At 37.7% G+C, this 18473-nt stretch overlaps 1 pseudogene; it reads left to right on the plus strand.

Annotated features, from left to right (window-relative positions):
- LOC122805291 overlaps window positions 1–15972 on the plus strand; it is a 32899-nt pseudogene extending 16927 nt beyond the window's left edge.
- Window positions 15973–18473: the final 2501 nt, after the last annotated feature.

Consider the following 18473-nt stretch of genomic DNA (forward strand, 5'->3'; position numbering starts at 1 on the left):
CACACAAGTATGCTCACCAAATTGGGATTCAGTGAAAGATTCAGTCGAGCTTCTGTACGGATCCCAATGATATATATATATATATATATATATATATATATATATATATAAAACTTTTCATTCCCACTTTTAGATTTCTTCAGTCATGCCACTTGGAACCAGGAAAACTCAAAAAGACTGAAAAGGGTTCATATGTTAGTGCAGATGTAGATGAGGGGGTCACCATTTGAAATGTCAGGACCTGCTAGAGTGAGTCCTGATTTATGGAGACTGAATGGTCGATAAAACAGACTTAGATATATCAAGTCCAAGATGCCATTTCTCGGAATATTCCCTTTTCTCTGAGGTATGGTGATCTCGGAGTAGGTAAATATAAATTCAAGTGGTGTTGGGTGTGCAGGAGGGGGCTTGTCCCCTGCAAAAAGAAGTTTAAAGGAGCAGAGAGATCTTCAAGATTCACTCTTCTCCTGTGTTTTCATTTTTTTTCGGTTTGTTGGCACTCAGCATTTTATTTATTTATTTTACATTTGTTGACTGGGATAGTCCAACTGGATTCATGTCCATTTCCAGCGGATGCCCGGGGAGAAAAGATCCAAGTTACATGTATAAACAAAGCACTTATGAAACATGGATATATATACTTTATTACAAACTGAGATACATACAAACTTGCAGTGTTATAAGATAGTACTGCATTTTATTTTTCTGTATATTTATTTGCTTCACTGAATATTGTGATCTCTCTGTCTCTCTGCAGTAAGTGGGGGGTTATTATTCAAACTTCATTGATATTCGGTGTTGAACTCATAGCCTAGAGGGTTTCTCTGTGCTTATATGTCTTAGTCAGTTATCTCTGAATTTGTTTCTGCCGAATAGCTGAATATTTGAGCTGTTTGGTTAGCTGTTATATACCTACATCAACTTTAGTACAAGCTGAGATAAGTACAAACTTGCAGTGTTATAAGTTAGTACTGCATTTTATTTGTCTGTTTTTTATTTGTTTCATGGAATATTGTGTTAAAGATAGTACTGCATTTTATTTTTCTGTGTATTTATTTTCTTCACTGAATATTGTGATCTCTCTATCTCTCTGCAGTTAGTTTCTCACCGTCCATGCCTGTTCTTGTTGTGGTATTAATCTTAGTGGCTTTGGAATTCCCCGCCCCTCCTGTAAATTTGTGTTTGAACACTCCTCCTGGGTCCATCTCATTTGCAAACTCAACTGAGTACGTTGAGATCATATTTTGATTTCAGACACTCCTACCAGTCCCATCTGTTCAGCTATATCCCAGCTCTATCCCAGTCTAGTGTCATTAGCTCATTCTACCTAATACAGAGAAAGCATTTGAGTAGGCCAACCCACTTAGGCCCTTAACCTTGAATTATCTTCTGTTTCTCCTGTCTCCCTTTCCACTTTACTTTGCGTTCTGACTGAGTGTGCTTCTCAGCTGATAAGTATACTTTTTGGCACTTTTTAACCGTTCAGAGTTGAATTAAACTATAATTGAATTCAGTTCAGAATACAGTTTGAATAAATTGCTTTAATATTGCTACACACTGAAGTGTGCTAGCTTGCATTGTACTTGAATTGTTTTTAGTGCTATTTTAGCTGCTTTTCTGTAACAAAAAAAAAATTCTAAGCTTGTTCCTATCTTTTCTGTAAGTAGTTTAGTCCAGTTACAGATTTGCTGTATCCAGGACTGTTTGTAAGCTTCTGAGCCCCCAAGCCTTTTTGTGTTGGATGGAAGCCTTCTAGCTTACAAGTCGGAGTGGTAAGCACTAGGTAGCCTATCTACCACAAGAGGAGTGGTTTCTGTCCCAGAAGTTGTAGTTTATAGGCCGTTTGAGCACTTTTTCCATATCCTTCAACTTTCTGGTTTAAAAGCTTGCATTTGCACTTGTTTCCGACCTTTCCTATAACTAGCCTAGTCCAGATACAGATTTGCTGTATCCAATACTGTTTGTAAGCTTCTGAGCCCCCCCCCCCAAGCCTCTCTGTGTCGGAGGGAAGCCTTCTAGTTTGTCAGTGGGAGTGATAAGCACTAGATAGCCTATCTACCACAAGAGGAGCAGTTTCTGTCCCAGAAATTGTAGTTTATTGGCCGTTTGGGCAGTTTTTCCATCTCCTTCAACTTTCAGTTCTAAAAGCCCGTGTTTGCACTTTTCCCGCCTTTCCTCTAACTAGTCTAGTCCAGATACAGATTTACTGTATCCAGGACTGTATGTAAGCTTCTGAGCCCCCCCCCCCCAGCCTTTCTGTGTTGAGGGAAGCCTTCTATCTTATTAGTGGCAGTGGTAAACACTAGGTAGCCTATCTACCACAAGAGAAGTGGTTTCTGGCCCAGAAATTGTAGTTTATTGGCCGTTTGGGCAATTTTTCCCATCTCCTTCAACTTTCTGGTCTAAAAGCCCATTTTTGCGCTTTTCCCACCTTTCTTGCCACTAGTCTAGTCCAGATACAGATATACTGTATCTAGGACTGTGTATAAGCTTCTGAGTCCCCCAAGCCTTTCTGTGTTGGAGGGAAGCCTTCTAGCTTATCAATGGGAGTGGTAAGCACTATGTAGCCTATCTACCACAAGAGGAGTGCTTTCTGGCCCAGAATTTGTAGTTTATTGGCCGTTTGGGCAGTTTTTCCATCTCTTTCAACTTTCTAGTTTAAAAGCCCACTTTGAGCTTGTTTCCAGCCTTTCTTGTAACTAGTCTAGTCCAGATACAAATTTGCTGTATCCAGGATTATTTGTAAGCTCCTGAGAGGTGCCAAGTCTGCTATTCAATTTTTCCCTTAGATCTGCTTGTTCTTTCCTCTCCTGCACTTTTACTAGCTTTAGACTAGCACTTTACTATACCAGACTTCTTGTAGCAATTATTGTAGCACACAAAAGTGCTACCAGCACTAAATGTTCGAAAAGTAAACAGTTCCAGTACTTATTATTAATGCCCACCCCTACAGGCATGTCTAAAGGTCAGTTCCTTGTCCTTTCTCCTGTTAATCTGTTGAACTTGGGCATCTTGAGGCAATGTAGCAACTGCTTCATGTACACCGACAACACTCTCCTCTTACTTCCTGACACTCAGACTTGTGAGAGATGCACTTATATATCCAAATTGGAAGCCACGCACTCTCCAACCAAGACAGCTGGTCAAGAGGAGTAGGTCAACACTTGCACCACACTACATGGAACACATAGCCCTCCAGAACACACACTAGCACTGCCTTCACATAAAAACATAAACCACACACCCACCTTCATGTAGGCTCTCAATAAAAATCTACCCAAACAACAGAGACCTCCAAAGCAGAAACGTACTCGACCACCACAACACAACACTAATCATGAGACACATAACTCTCCTAAACAGTGTGCCATTCAACCAAACCCCTAAGGCAAAACAGCATGCCCAGTACACTAGTCATAGGTGATATGATAGTGAGGCACACTGATGTCCCACTCACTAGGCTGAATAAGGAGAAAGTAACAGTCAGCTGCCTCTCAGGTGCCAGGATCCGCCATATAATGCACGCATTCAGGCCCCTCAACAACTCTGTCATTGTACATGTGGGTGTGAATGACCTCAGACATACCTCTCTGGGCTACATGAAAACAGACATGGAGGAGCTCTCGGATTATGTAGCCCAGGTGGGTACGACCCTAGCCCTGAGCAGCATCCTGCCATCACCCAAAATGATACCACAGAACAAGCAGAAAATGATTGATTTTAACAACTGGCCAAGTTTCTGGTGTCATTCTAAGGGTATCCAGTATCTGTCTGCCTGGGATGAAATGATTGACAGACCTTAATGCTTTGCCAGAGATGATCTGCATCTGCCACCCCTGGGCTTCCGGATACTGACCAAGGCTCTTGCCATCCCTATAGTGCCTTTTTAGGCAGTGTTCTAAAGACAAAATTACCACAGTAACAGCTACAAAGAAATGCAGTCTGAGGGTCATGCTGCTCAATGCTAGTAATCTAAATCTCAAAATGCACTCGCTTGAAGCACTCCTTAAAATGGAAAACATTGACATTTGTGCTGTAACAGAGACCTGGTTCAAGGCAGCAGAAAGCACCCCTGCACTACCAGGCTACAATTCATTCCACACCTTTCGGCCCCAGAACTTGGACCGAAGCTCCAAAGGTGGTGGTGTTTCCATGTTCATAAAGGATGCACACACCTCCAGACTGGTAGCCCAACATAATGCATCAGAGATACTTCAGGTGCAGCTAACATTGGATAAGACAGTGATTCAGGTTGTAGCCTGTTATAGGTCCCCAACCATGTCCCAAGTCACTCACTCCACATTCCTAAGCACCCTGGAGAATATTAGGGTCCAACCTAAAACACTCATACTGGGCCACTTCAACTACCCCTCCATTAACTGGGAAAACTACTCATGTACCAATACACTTGCCCAGCGTTTCCTGGAATTCATTCATTCCACTGCCCTGGACCAGCTCATTCTTACCCCCACTAGAGGTAGCAACATCCTTGACCTGGTCATTACTAACATGGGTGACCATTGCTCTACACCAATAGTCAACTCCTTCCTGGTTAGATCCGACCACAAACTAATCACCTTGGAAATCCACATACCTCCCATCCCCTCAGCAAAGGTAACCACCATGAAAAACTTCTCCAAAGCTAACTTTGGGCTCCTATGAACAGAGGTGGCTAATTTCATGGCACCCATGCAAATGGAGAATAGCTGCATGAGCACCGAATCATACACCAATGCACTGTATGAACACGTGCACAAATTAATGGATCTCGCCATACTCAATAGAACCAAGACGCTCTCCTCCAAAAAAAGGAAGCCAATCTGGTGGTCCCCTGCCATAAACAAATTCTACAACAGAAGGAGGAAACTGATGCAGAATAAGATGAAGTCTCCAAGACTAGAACAATTCCCTTATCAGCCTCAACAAAAAGTTGAGATCCCTCATCAAATCCTCTAAAGCTAGCTATGAAAACAGAATTGCAGCAGATAGTAAAGATAACCACAAGGCCTTCTTTAGTTATGTAAATAACCTCCACAGCAATACCCAGAGGTGCTCTGAGCTACTGCACAGTGGTACCTCCTATACTGAGCCAACGGATATTGCCAATATACTAGCTGACAGATTCAGTGCCTACCCCCCCCCCCCCCCAAGGACCAGTCAGAATACTAGTAGATTGCCAGGCAGCCAGTATTACTTCTGCACAGGTTAAAACAGCACTGTCCAAGGCCAAGAATACAGCCTCTATGGGACCTGACAATATCCCTGGCTGTGTTCTACATGAACTACAGAGTGAACTGGCACCTCACGTGTGTGCCCTGTTCAATCACAGCCTCACCTCAGGCTTTGTCCCTACTGAATGGCGCACTGCTATAGTCATCCCTCTCCACAAAGGAGGAGCGACTACAGACCCTGGGAACTATTGCCCCATTAGCCTGACAAATGTGATATGCAAAGCTATGGAATACATCATCATGGGCTTAATAAACAAGGATATAGGGAATGTCCAATCTCTGGATCCCACACAGTTTGGTTTTGTGAAGGGTAGATCATGCCTACTCAACTTGGTCAACTTCTTTGAGTCAGTCACCAGAGCTGTGAATGAAGGCAAGGTGGTTCATACACCCTACCTTGATCTGGCCAAGGCCATTGATACCATTCCCCACTCTGGAATCATAGAAAAACTCACTAAGCTAGGCATCAACCCCTATATCACTAGGTGGGTTGCAAACTGGCTCACAGATAGAACTCACAATGTGAAAGTAGATGACTCCAAGTCAGACTGCTGACCAGTCATGAGTGGAGTCCCACAAGGATCAGTCCTGTGTCTTCTACTGTTTGGTATCTACTTCTCAGAAGTCCAATCCAACACAAAGGGACTCTGGCTAACAAAGTTCGCAGACGATTGCAAGTTAGGAGCCATTATTAACCCCCCAAGTGATGTTGACATTCTACAGAAAGGCCTCACTGAGACCAACAACTGGTGTCAGAACCATGGCCTCAAGCTCAGTGCCAAAAAATGTGTCGTCATCCCCTTTGGGAAAAAAACATTTCCCATGAACTACAAGATCTATGGTAGTCCACTGAACACAGAATGCATTATAAGAGATCTGGAAGCACAGGCTGACAGCAACCTCTCTTTTGACCACCACACTGCCACTGTGGTCAGAAAGTCCTTCTATGTTGCACATCTCATTACTAAGGATTTTGCATCCAGGAAGAAAGAGGTCATTGTCTCCCTCTACTCTTCCCTCATTAGGCCGCTCATTGAGTACAATGCCCCATTTAGCATGTACCTCACTAGACACCTGCAACTACTGGAGAGGCCGCAAAAGTACCTCACAAAGAGGATCCTATGCTTTAAACACTTGTCCTGTATGGACAGACTCAAAAAAAATCCAACTATTCTCATATCACCTACTTAGAGGTGATCTCTGCTTGACTTATAAAGCCATGTCTGACCCAGCTCTCTTAGAAATGCTACATCTAAAGAAATCCCAATCCTTCCACACCATACACTCCAGAGACCTCAACCTCATTACCACAATCAACAGAACATGCTGGAGGAACAGGTTCATTACCCAGAGACTGCCTATGCTATGGAATAGACTTCCCATACATGTCAAACAGAGCACCTCACTGGCCCTCCTCAAGAGAAATCTTGATGAGTGGATGGGAAATAAAAAAATCACCCCGGGGATCACTCCATGGCTCAACTTGACAGAGGCACTGGAAACTAAGGTTGGGTGGCACGGTGCCAGGGTAATCCTATGGGCTTGGCTTGTAAAGGCTCCAGGGCCATTAGCCTAGTATACACCTATGAACCTATGAACCTATATGTACAATGTAGTCCCCAGGAAGAGACACAGGATTGACAGTGTTTATGATATACATAGTTATTAGGGTACAAACACTGGCTGTACGCAAAACTACATAAACAGCAAAATGGATATTTAAATAGATAAGAAGGAAAAAAAATAAAACACAACTGAGACAAGCCTATTTTCAAGGTGTATTCAATATAGTCTTTAAGAAGGGATTCACAAGATTTATATTGCACATCAACCAGAAGTTTATAACAACTGTACTAAACAAGATCGAAGTGACACACACTATTGAATAGAGAAAGGTGGTTAAAATAGGAGTTAGTCAGGGTTGGTATAGGGACAGATCCAGTGTGTGCTAAGATATTGTTTGAGGCCTTTTTTGAAAAGGTGTAGAGGGGGTTCCAGAGTAAGGTTATCTGGGAGAGAATTCCATGTTTTCCCAACAAAGTTGGCAAATAGGGAGTCTCCAGCTGAATTAGAAGCTTTCTGAGTTTGGACCAACAATTTGTTGGATGATCTAAGTGGTCTGGGATTATTATATAGTTTTATGATATTTGCAAGTGCAGGAGTATTTTTAGGTTTATATAGAATTTTGTGGGCAACAATGAGCTGATTGAACTGTATTAAGATTGGTAATTTGAGCCAACCTAGAAGATTAAGATTTTGGCAGTGATGGGTCTTATATGAGGAGCCAGTGGCGAATCTGGCGATATGGTTATAACAGCGAGTGAGCTTGTTTAGTTCTATTTTGTTCAAGTTAGCGAGAATGGGGGAGGCATAGAGAAGGGCAGAGAGTAGATGGGAGCGGAAGATAGCAGACCTAGCTAATGGGGTTAGGAAGGATTTATTTCTATATAATGACTCAAGCTTCTTATTGATGGTTTTGATGTGCAAGTCGAATTTGAGATTATTATCAACTATTATGCCTAGGAGTTTGGTATGGATGTCAGGGGTGATAGAGGAGCCATTACTGGATGTTATGGAGAAGGAGAGAGGGGAGGACCTACTAGTTGGGGTGAAGAGAAGTAATTTAGTTTTGTTGGTGTTCAGAAGCAGCCGGTAATTACAGAGTCAGTTTTCAACTGTGTAAAATGTATTCTGGGTTAAGGTTTGCAAATCGGACAGGGAGGAAGCCATACAGATCAGTGTCGGATCGTCAGCATATTGGATACAGGTTGCTTCAGGGATGGCAGAGTGGAGGTTACTGATGAAGATAGGAAAGAGTAGGGGACCTAAGATAGAGCCCTGCGGGACTCCAAGGGTGTGAGGTAACAGGGTGGATAGTTGGTTCTGCCACAGAACAGCCTGTTGTCTACTACTTAGATAGGATAGGAACCATTGAATAGCATGGTTGTCCAGTGAAATGGTTTTCAGTGTTTGGATAAGTAATTGTTGGTCAACCACATCAAAGATCTTTGATAGGTCAAGAAAGAGGGCTGAGGATAGCTTGTTGTTGTTCTGGTTTTGGTGAATTACATTGGTGAAAGAAAGAAGGGCAGAGGAGGTGCTGTGGTGTGGCCTAAATCTGTGCTGGGAGTTGGCCAGCAAATTGTTCTGGGTGAGATAGTGCAAAAGTTACTTATGGGCACACTTCTCCATTATTTTGGCTAGTGGTGAAAGTATGGCTATGGGCCTATAGTTGGATAGTTCTGTAGAACTTCCACCTTTATGGTGAGGGATGACATGGGTTACTTTCCAGAAGGATGGGATTGTACCTTCTATTAGGGTCCTATTGATCAGGATGGCAATGGGGTAAGCCAGTGGTTCCCAAAGTGTGACTTCCTCACAGGGACCCTGTGAACTAGCAGAATTGGCATCAAGTATACTAGATCATGTAAAAGACTACCAGAAGAAAATACAAAGAAAACTCTACAAGAATGTTATTTCAAAGCCCCAACATAGATTATATATTTAAAAAAAAAGAACGCTTTAAGACTCTCCCACTGCTTTGGTAATTGGCTGCTGGACAACAAATGGGCATTGATGTGAATGGGGATTGGCTATAACTAAGGAAGTAGTGGGTGGTACTGTCTTAGAGTCTGTGCACAAAGATGACAGCCAGTGGAACCAGAAAATGCATACTGTCTCATATGTATTTTATACATTTTTGCTGTGATGGTCTGAAGTCAGTTAATGTTCCCCATATAAAGTTGCAGTACCAGCACCTTACTGTATCTGTCCAATCCGAATTTTGAAGTATAATGGCTGCCTCTAAGTGTGTAAAACTTTTAGGGCCCTGACCCAGGAGCTGCTGAAATCTGTGGACAATGTCTTGTTTTTTTTTTTTTTTTTCAAAACAATTTTATTGATTTTAATACATTCAAAATTGTAAACAATCGCATAAAATCATAGTAAAAACTGTAACCTGAAAACTTTAACATATATAAATTACATTATATAAATTACATATTTGATATAAACCAAACTAACAGAAATGAACCAACTAAAGTATTTACATAGACATCCATTAATATATTTACAATGTGTTATTGATATCTGATTATAATGTATATTGTCATTATGAAAGAAACAAACTAATGTAATATGTTATAGAGATTCGTTCTTCTTCAACAAGTTTTTCAGATTAACCCACAATTGAAGATAGTATGTTTTTTTTGGTTGTCCCTGAGTATATAGTTTTAATTGCAGTTGGCATCCAACATTTAACAGATTCTTGAACTCAGAAAAGGAAGGAGGAGATTCTGAAATCCAATTTTTTGTTATGGTCTTTCTGGCTACTGCCAGCATTGTTCATAATAGTGGATACTTTATTTTTCTGACACATTATGGAACAGGAGTATTAAATATCACCAGAGATTTATTTAATGTGAAATTGTCTGAATAAAGTGCCTGTAGTAAATTATTTATTTTTCCCCAGAAAGTATTTAAAGTATGGCATTCATAAAATATATGTGCCCAGTTTATGTCTATATTTGATTTACATTTATTACAAATATTTTGTTTTTTGTTTATTTTATCCATTAATTGAGGAGTGTAGAATGATCTGTTTATATATCTCCAGGTATATAATTTCCAATTCAAAGATAAAGTAGTTTTCTCTGCTGATTGTAATATGTTTGCTTTGTCTAAATTGGTAGGAAGATTATTATTGATAGAGTAAAAATAGTTCCAGAAGTTATGTGGACATCTGAAAGTTTATTCCCTTATAGTTCTATAAATAAAAGAAAGTTTGCCAGAATGTGTATGCTTATGAAGTAAAATTGATTGAAAATGGTATAGTAGAATACCGGATTCATGTTTAGTAATTGATGAGATCAATTCTAATTTATTAGCTAGAGTTAGTAAAAGTGTTTGTATATCTAGCCACATTGTATTGTCTATCTGATATTCCTGTATTATGTATTCAACTGATTTGGTTTTATATCCTGATGTTAGTTGGAACCAAAACTTAAGATCATTATGCTTAAATATGGTAATTTTATTTATGTCTGAAGTTATAAAGGATTCTTGTGTGAAAGCTATGGGGAATAACAAAAATAAGCATTCTTTGTATCTTGGGTGTTTATATATAATTTTTTTTAAATTTGTTATAATATTATGAATGTAGCTAGTAGTATGATGGAGATTTATGTGTATAGTGAAATAATCTTTTAGGATCCATAAAAAGGGGTTACTTATTATTTCTAATTTGTGTGTAGATGGTCTGGAAATTAGCTGTAGAGCTGATGAAACCCATAACAGTTTCCACTTAGCTGAGTATGTAGTATCTAAAAGTTGAGTAATTGTTTTGATTATTGAGGAAACAGAGTAAAGGTTTATATCTGGGAATGCTATCCCACCATTGTTTCAACTGTTTTGATGTTGATTAATTGATATTCTTGTTTTTTTCCCAGACCAAAAGAATTTTAATATTAAAGTATTTAACTTATTAGTAATTTTTTTGAAGGGAATATTTGAATGAATTGTATAATATATAATATTTTGCATAGAAGAATCATTTTAATAATAGTTAATCTTTCTTTTGTAGTAAAAATGATTGCATTCCATTTTAAAATAGATTTTGAATATTTTCAGAATACTTATTATAATTTAATTGTATTATTGTAGTGATGTTTTTAGCTAGAATTATTCCTAAATAAGTAATTTAATCTGTACTAGTTAACTGCTGAGAGTTATAGTTAAATTTGTTATTTGTATTTGAGTGTATGGGTAAAATTTTAGTTTTGTTGTCATTAAAAGACAGTCCAGACATCTTTTAAAAAATCTTAATTGAATCAAACAGGGCTGATACTGAAGAATTATTTCCTTTTGTAGAGATGAGAACATCATCTGCAAATAATTGAATCTTAGCTGTTATATCTTTTTCAAGCTCTAAACCCTCTATTTTATTATTATTCCTAATATCGTTAGCCCACGGTTCCATTATCATTGTAAAAAACAATGGAGATAGCTGGCAACCTTGCTTGGTACCTTTTATGATAGGAATTGTATTTGAAGTATATGTACCTAGTTTGATATAAGCAAATGTACCATCATACAAGTGTTTTAGTAGATTAATAAAACTGTATGAAAAATTGAAACACTCCAATAATGTGAACAAGTAATCCCAATGAATTGAACCAAAAGTGGTGTTTATATTCAAACTAATTAAAGTTAGGTTTTTTTTTTTCTTTTGTGAGAAGTCAATAAGGGCTAATGTTCATTTTATATTATCATGAGTGTTTCTATTGATTACAAAACCTGTCTGATCCTCATCAATTAATTGGGGTAAAAACTTTTTTAGTCTTTCAGTGAATATGTTCATAAACATTTTGTAGTCAGTATTTAATAAGGAAATAGGTCTGTAAGAGGAACAATATTTAGGGTCTTTGTTATGTTTTAAGATAGGTGAAATGAATGTATATTTCCATGAGGGAGGTGTTATGAAGTTGTTTTGAGCTGTACTATATACTTTATGGAGTAATGAAATAGCTGATTTGGGTATAACTTTGTATATTTCTGGTATGATACCATCATTTCCAGGTGCCTTATTTTGCTTGAGCTTATTGATTTGAGTTTGTATGCCGGCTAGGGTAATTTGTTTATCAATAAGTTCTATTTGTTGTTTATTAAGTTTATTATGAAGATTTTTATTAATAAAATGCTTAATGTTGTCTTTACTTTCTATATTATGTGTATCTTGGTTAATTGTATGAAAGTGACTTCTAAATTCTTCTATTATATGTTGTATATTGTATACTTCTTTCTTTTTCTTCAGGGAATATATTTCTTTAATATGATTATGTTCATTCATTCTTTTAGTTTTATTTTTGAGATTAGTTAAGTGTTTAGGGTTTAGTGAATAAGCAAGGAATTTATATTTTTCTAATGTAATCATTGTCTTATGATATAGTATGTTTCTATATTCTTCTTTTAATTTGTTTATTTCCTCTCTAATGTTTTTAGAAGAAAGATTGTCTCTATTTTTGAGATGCAATAAATCAAGCTTGTTCTATAATGTTTCCATATCTTTATCCCATGTTTTCCTTTTATTGTAATACCATTTGTTAATTTGTCCATATAGATAAGCTTTTAGCGCATCCCAAACATATATGTCATGTGTATTAGATGCTCAATTTATATCTATAAAATGTTGTATTTCTTCTTTTAAAAATGACTGAAAATCTTTAAGTTGGATAAGATATGCAGGTATTATTTGTATTTGTGCATTAGGGATGTTGTTGATATTTAATTCAAATATAATGGAATTATGATCGGAGATTGGACAAGAAATGATTTTGCTGTTATTTAAGTCATTTATAATTTGTGTGGAGAATAGTATTCTATCGATTCTGGAATATGATTTGTGTCTATTGGAATAGAATGTGTATTTTAGAGAGCTATGATCAGTGAAGTCAAAAATATCTTTGAGCAGGTAGGAGTCTATAAATTTTATTAATTGTTTTGCTTGAGGGGTAATTTTTCTATTTGCAAAAGTGGTGGTATCTTTTAAATCTAGAATACAATTAAAGTCCCCTGCCATGATAATATTTCCCTCAGACTGAGATATTATTTGAGATAAAAGTTGTTTGAGAGTATTAGTACCTATTCCCGGTAACCAGTAGTTATTTATTATTGTATATATTTTTTGTTTATTTCTATAATGGCTAAACATAGCAATCCTTTATTATCTTGATATGTTTTAATTATTCTTGGTAAAGGAAGTGATTTGTCCCATAAAATTGCAACACCCCTTTTCTTTTTTGTATATACTGAACTTGCAATGATTGTATATTTATTTGTGTTTAAGAACTTAATATTATCTCCTATTAAATGAGTTTCCTGTAAAAAAGATTAAGTTTAGTTTATGTAGGGCTAGATATTTAAACAAACTACCTCTTTTGGTGGGGTTATTTAGACCATTTATATTAATCGATAAGCCTTTTAATATAGTCATGTTATATAGGCATGGGTGTATGATTAATTAATAACATATCAATATAAAATGTGTAATTTGAGAATCTCTTTCCAACCATAAACTTGCTCATTCTGCAAGTACTATACATTGATTCATAGTGGGAAACACATATATCATGAGCATTGTAACTTATAGTTCTATTTGGATAGATTAAAATGGATGTCAAAAGAAACTGCCTTTTAACAATGAACATATAATACAGATTATAAAAACACAATTTAGCTCCCCACCTGGAGATATAAACTCCCTGTCTCAATGACATTTGTCACTGAGATCAAACCCTTAACCTGTAGCAACAGAACGCAGCTACCACCAGTAATATGTATTAAGTAATAGTGATTAGATATAAAACTAGTGATTATTTTAACTTAAATCTATTAAAATTTAACTAGATATATTTCATCTGATATAATATGTTAATCACGAAAATGAAATACAATGTAACTTATTGTGTATGTGTAAAACAAAACAAAAAAAATATTAGCTAGTCTCTAATATAAAGTATCATAAGGATAGTATATAACAATCTATTTGACTAATTACTATTTAACCGCTTTTAACTTAGTATAATATGATAGTAATATCTATCAATAGTTATTAAACTATTTGTATTAATAATTTTCTTCAAACAAGGATATATACAGTTAGAAACAGATTTCTTAGATCTATTATGTTAACAGAAGTATTGTAAGTTATCAAATATACATTCATTAATCACGTTTTGTTTCCTTTCTCACAAATATATATAAGTATGCGATATAGAAGATGGAGAGATATTTGTCTAAATCATTCAAATTAATCTCTCAAAATTCCTCTCAATGTAACACATACTGTCTTATAGAAATGTAATATTCTACTAAAAACAATAAACAAGTGAAAATATAGCACTAAGCAGTCCAGAATTGCCCTGTCCCAGTGTTCTCAGCATAGTAATCCAATAAAGAATACAGATTCACATTTTATCCTTTGAGAGAAGTGGACAAACTTGTCTTACAAATCTTAGAAAAATGTATTAATAAGTATAATACTGTCCACACATATTCAAGTTTTAAGTAACATAACAGTGAGTCCCACAAGTCACTTTATGTTCATCTGTCCATGTATACCATAACACACGCATCAAGAGGTCAGCTCTCATTAACTAATAGTAGTTTTTATGTACAATAAGTCTAGTATATCTAAAATAAACCTTTAAAATAGGATCCGGGTGACCAGCATACTTTGCAGAAGGAATACTACCCTTAGAGATAAAAAGGACACTTACGTAACCGCATTTTCCAAAAACAGAGATGCTTAACAGATGAATGGATCGAAGAGTGGATGTTGACAAAAACCTCTAGGTATTGGTGCAGATACGAGGAAAAATCAGATTAGTGAATGCTATCTTGGTCACACTCACCCACACACACACAATCACATACTCTTGTAAACCCATAGACATTTGAACTCAAACACATAACAGACTGTGAAGTTAAGATTTAGCCCTTTTCTGTACAAAATATTGCATTACTCATTTTCTACCATATATGTTGTAAACACACTTTGTGCTCATAGCATAAACGTTGCAGACTTATGAATTACTCATAAAACAGCAGCAGCTCATTACCATACTATATTGAATACACAAATCAGTCACTTCTCGGCTTCTGCCGAGCTTTCGACTTCCTGTATGTGCTTGTCCATTAGCACTGACGTCATCTGGGTGATTCGCACATCTGAGAATGTGAGAAAAAGTTAAGGAGAAGATTTCTTAGCTGGTAACAGGGTCCGGGAATGGCTGAAGCTCACGGATGATCGTCGCGAGGTAATTACTGAGTGAAATAGCTTTTTATATGTAATCCACGGGAAAATCAGTTTAAAATGTTAACGAGCCTTTTTCTTTTCCTTCCTCTGCCCTTCTCTTTACAGGAAAAATAACAGTATGAGCCTTGAGAGCCCAAACCAAGCAGATTACATTGTGTAAAGCATGTATGACCAATTCCATAGAACAAGTTAACCAATGCATTTGAAATGATATTAAGAATAATCTACACAAATCTGAACCATACTCATAACATTTCTTTTTAAATCTTTAGACCCAAAAAAAAAAAAAAAAAAAAACACATACAAATAGCACTTCCCAAACACATATGGATAGCATTTCCCAAATATATGCTTGTCTATTAAAAGCCATAACAAATGTTCTGTCTTAGACAATGTCTTGTTTGACTGAGATGGTGTACTATGGCATGTTGACTCCGCCATCGCTGGGGCGTCAGAGGTCGTTAAACTATTAAGGAAGAAAAACAAGTGGGTATTTTTCATGACAAATTACAGCACTAAGACTCAGGAGCTATACTCACAGAAGTTATGTAAAATAGGGCTTGAGGCTGTGAAGGAGGAGGTGTTTGGCACAGCATAGTGTACCGCATTGTACCTCAAGCAGGTCACCTGCCTTAATGGTGGGAAAGTTTACCTGGTCGGTGGAAAAGCACTGAGTGAAGAATTGGCCAAGGTTGGCATTTCATATGTTGGTCATGGCCTTGACTCTGTCTTTGGTGCAATGAGTGACTGGGCTTCTGTTCCTTTGGATCCAGATGTAAAGGTCGTTGTTGTGGGCTTCGATGAACATTTCAGTTACCTTAAGCTAACCAAAGCCCTGTGTTACCTGAAGCAGCGGTTGCCAACCACCGGGCTGTGGACCAGTACTGGGCCATGGAGCACTTGGAACCGGGCCGTCATGTAAGTGAATGCCTGTATGAGTGTGTGTGTGTGTGTCTGTCTAAGTGTGTGAGTGAATGCATGCATGAAACCAAAAGAGTCTGTGTGTGTGAGAGAGACTGGGAGAGTGAGAGCGATGTGTGAGTGAATGCAGGAATGAATGAAGAAGTGGGTGTGTGTGTGTGTGTGTGTGTGTGTGTGTGTGTGTGTGTGTGTGTGTGTGTGTGTGTGTGTGTGTGTGTGATCAGGAGAGTGAGAGTGATGTGTGAATGAATGCAGGAATAAATGAAGAAGTGGCTGTGTGTGTGTGTGTGTGTGTGTGTGTGTGTGTGTGTGTGTGTGTGTGTGTGTGTGTGTGTGTGTGTGTGTGTGTGTGTGTGTGTGTGTGTGTGTGTGTGTGTGTGTGTGTGTGTGTGTGTGTGTGTAAGAATGGGAGAGTAAGAGTGATGTGTGAGTGAATGCAGGTATGAATGAAGAAGTGGCTGTGTGTGTGTTGTGTGTGTGTGTGTGATTGGGGGAGTAAGAGTGATGTGTGAGTGAATACAGGTATGAATGAGGGAATGACTATGACTGTGTGAGTGATCGGAAAAGAGTGAGAGCGATGTGTGTGAGTGAATGCGTGCATGAATGCAAAAGAGACTGTGTGTGTGTGTGTGTGTGTGTGTGTGTGTGTGTGTGTGTGTGTGTGTGTGTGTGTGTGTGTGTGTGTGTGTGTGTCACGGGGTGAGAGAGTGAAGAGTGAGAGTGATCCCTGGCAGCAGCAGCAATGAGGTCAGTGTAAGTCTGGACCATACCATTGGACACATACCTCTCACCCTCTTAGATCAAGAAATCTGGGCAAAGCCAAAAATAGTTAGGGTGCAAAGGCACAAAATAGGGACACTTTTAAGTACTGCTCTCACAAACTTAGAAAGTTAATAGAAATGCGGCTTTTCCATTAGCATGAATTTTCTGAAGGGTATGAAGTATGAAACTTAACTGTCTGTCATTATTTTTTGACTTCAACGTCAATGAATGCCAGTGATTTGCCAGAAAACAACAATTTATGAGAAAAAGACAAAAATATGAGGCAAAAATCTGGACATTCTGCAAAAATCTATACAGTTGAGAGGTATGCTGGACAGAGCCAAATAATAGGGACAGATTTTAAATATTGTTCTTATAAACTTAAAGTTAATAAGGTTGCCATTAGGTTTGCTTGCCTCTCAACCATAGTAGATCACTGTTATGCTGTTAAGCAGAATGTACACTTTTTTTTGGTAATGGTCTTTTTATTGTACTTTTGAGCTTTTCTCCCCAGGTCTCCTAGTCCAGTCGAGCAGCCTCGTTAAACAAATGTCAAATAAATAAATAAATTAAATATGCACTTTATGCTCGCCACGGGGGCGGGGGTCGAAAATGTTTGGGAATCACTGGTGTAAGCTATGTCGTCTGCAGCTTTTTTAAGTACTCTGCTGGGAGGAGGTCGGCCGATAGGGTGGCTGTTTTTAATTTTTTGATTAGGGATCAAATAAGGTCAGTAGATACTGGTTGGAAGTTGAAGGAGGGATATATAGCGAGGGTGGTTAACATAGTGTTAGTGCCTGTGGTAGTAAGTTTGTTAGCTAGGGAATGGATTGTTTCCCTGAAAAAATTGTTAAAGGTATTAGCGATATTCTCAGGGGATTTCTGGGTGGCATTTGATGGGGTAGGAATGGTAGATTGCCCTTAATGAAGGATTCGATTTATACCTGCCCAGAACTTTTGGGGATTTTTTTTTTTGTTTTTTTTTTTTTGTAGAAGATTATTTTAATAGTTTTTTTTTTTTTTGTCAAGCAGTTTGGAGTTTTTTGTGTCATTTCTAAGCTGTCTATAACTCAGGTGGTCTGAGGGGGCTTTGGTTGTACACCACTTGTGCCAGGCGTTATTCCTAAGTTTAATTTTTTATTTGGTTTCCTTAGAAAGCCAGAGTGCTGTATTAGATTTAGTTCTAATGGTGCAAGCAGGAGTGTGTGAGTCAGAATGGTCAGGAATTTGGCATTAAAGTATGCTACACCCTCATCTAGTGGCAGATGTTTTAGGACTGACCAGTTAACTGAGTTAAGTTAATTTTGGAAGTTAATAGGGTTGAAGTTTTTATTGTTTCTAATAGTTTTGTATTTGGCCTGGTGTGGGTTCCCTGCCTTATGCTTAATAACGTATGTTAGAGAGTGATCACTAAAGTAATCAGAGACGGTGCCCGATTTATACAAATGGGAGCGACTGGTAATAAGTATCCAATCCAAGATACTTTCTCATTTAGTGGGTTTGTTAATCCTAGTGGGGCTGGTTATTATTTGTTTAATGCCAAAGAGATTTATATGGGAGACAGGGGATTCAGCTGAGCAGATGTGCCAGTCAATGTTAAAGTCTCCAAGAATGATGGTTTCTTGTGAGTAGGAAGTGGATATCCAATGGAGAATGTCTTCTAGAGTGCCTATGTTTTTGCCTGTGGGAATGTATACACAAATAATAAATATACTTTTGTTTGTATTAAGTTGTATCTTAGTAGT

This window comes from Protopterus annectens, chromosome 6.part1 (genome assembly GCF_019279795.1).
Source record: "Protopterus annectens isolate FY-2018-M chromosome 6.part1, PAN1.0, whole genome shotgun sequence".
In the NCBI taxonomy this organism is placed as follows: domain Eukaryota; kingdom Metazoa; phylum Chordata; order Ceratodontiformes; family Protopteridae; genus Protopterus; species Protopterus annectens.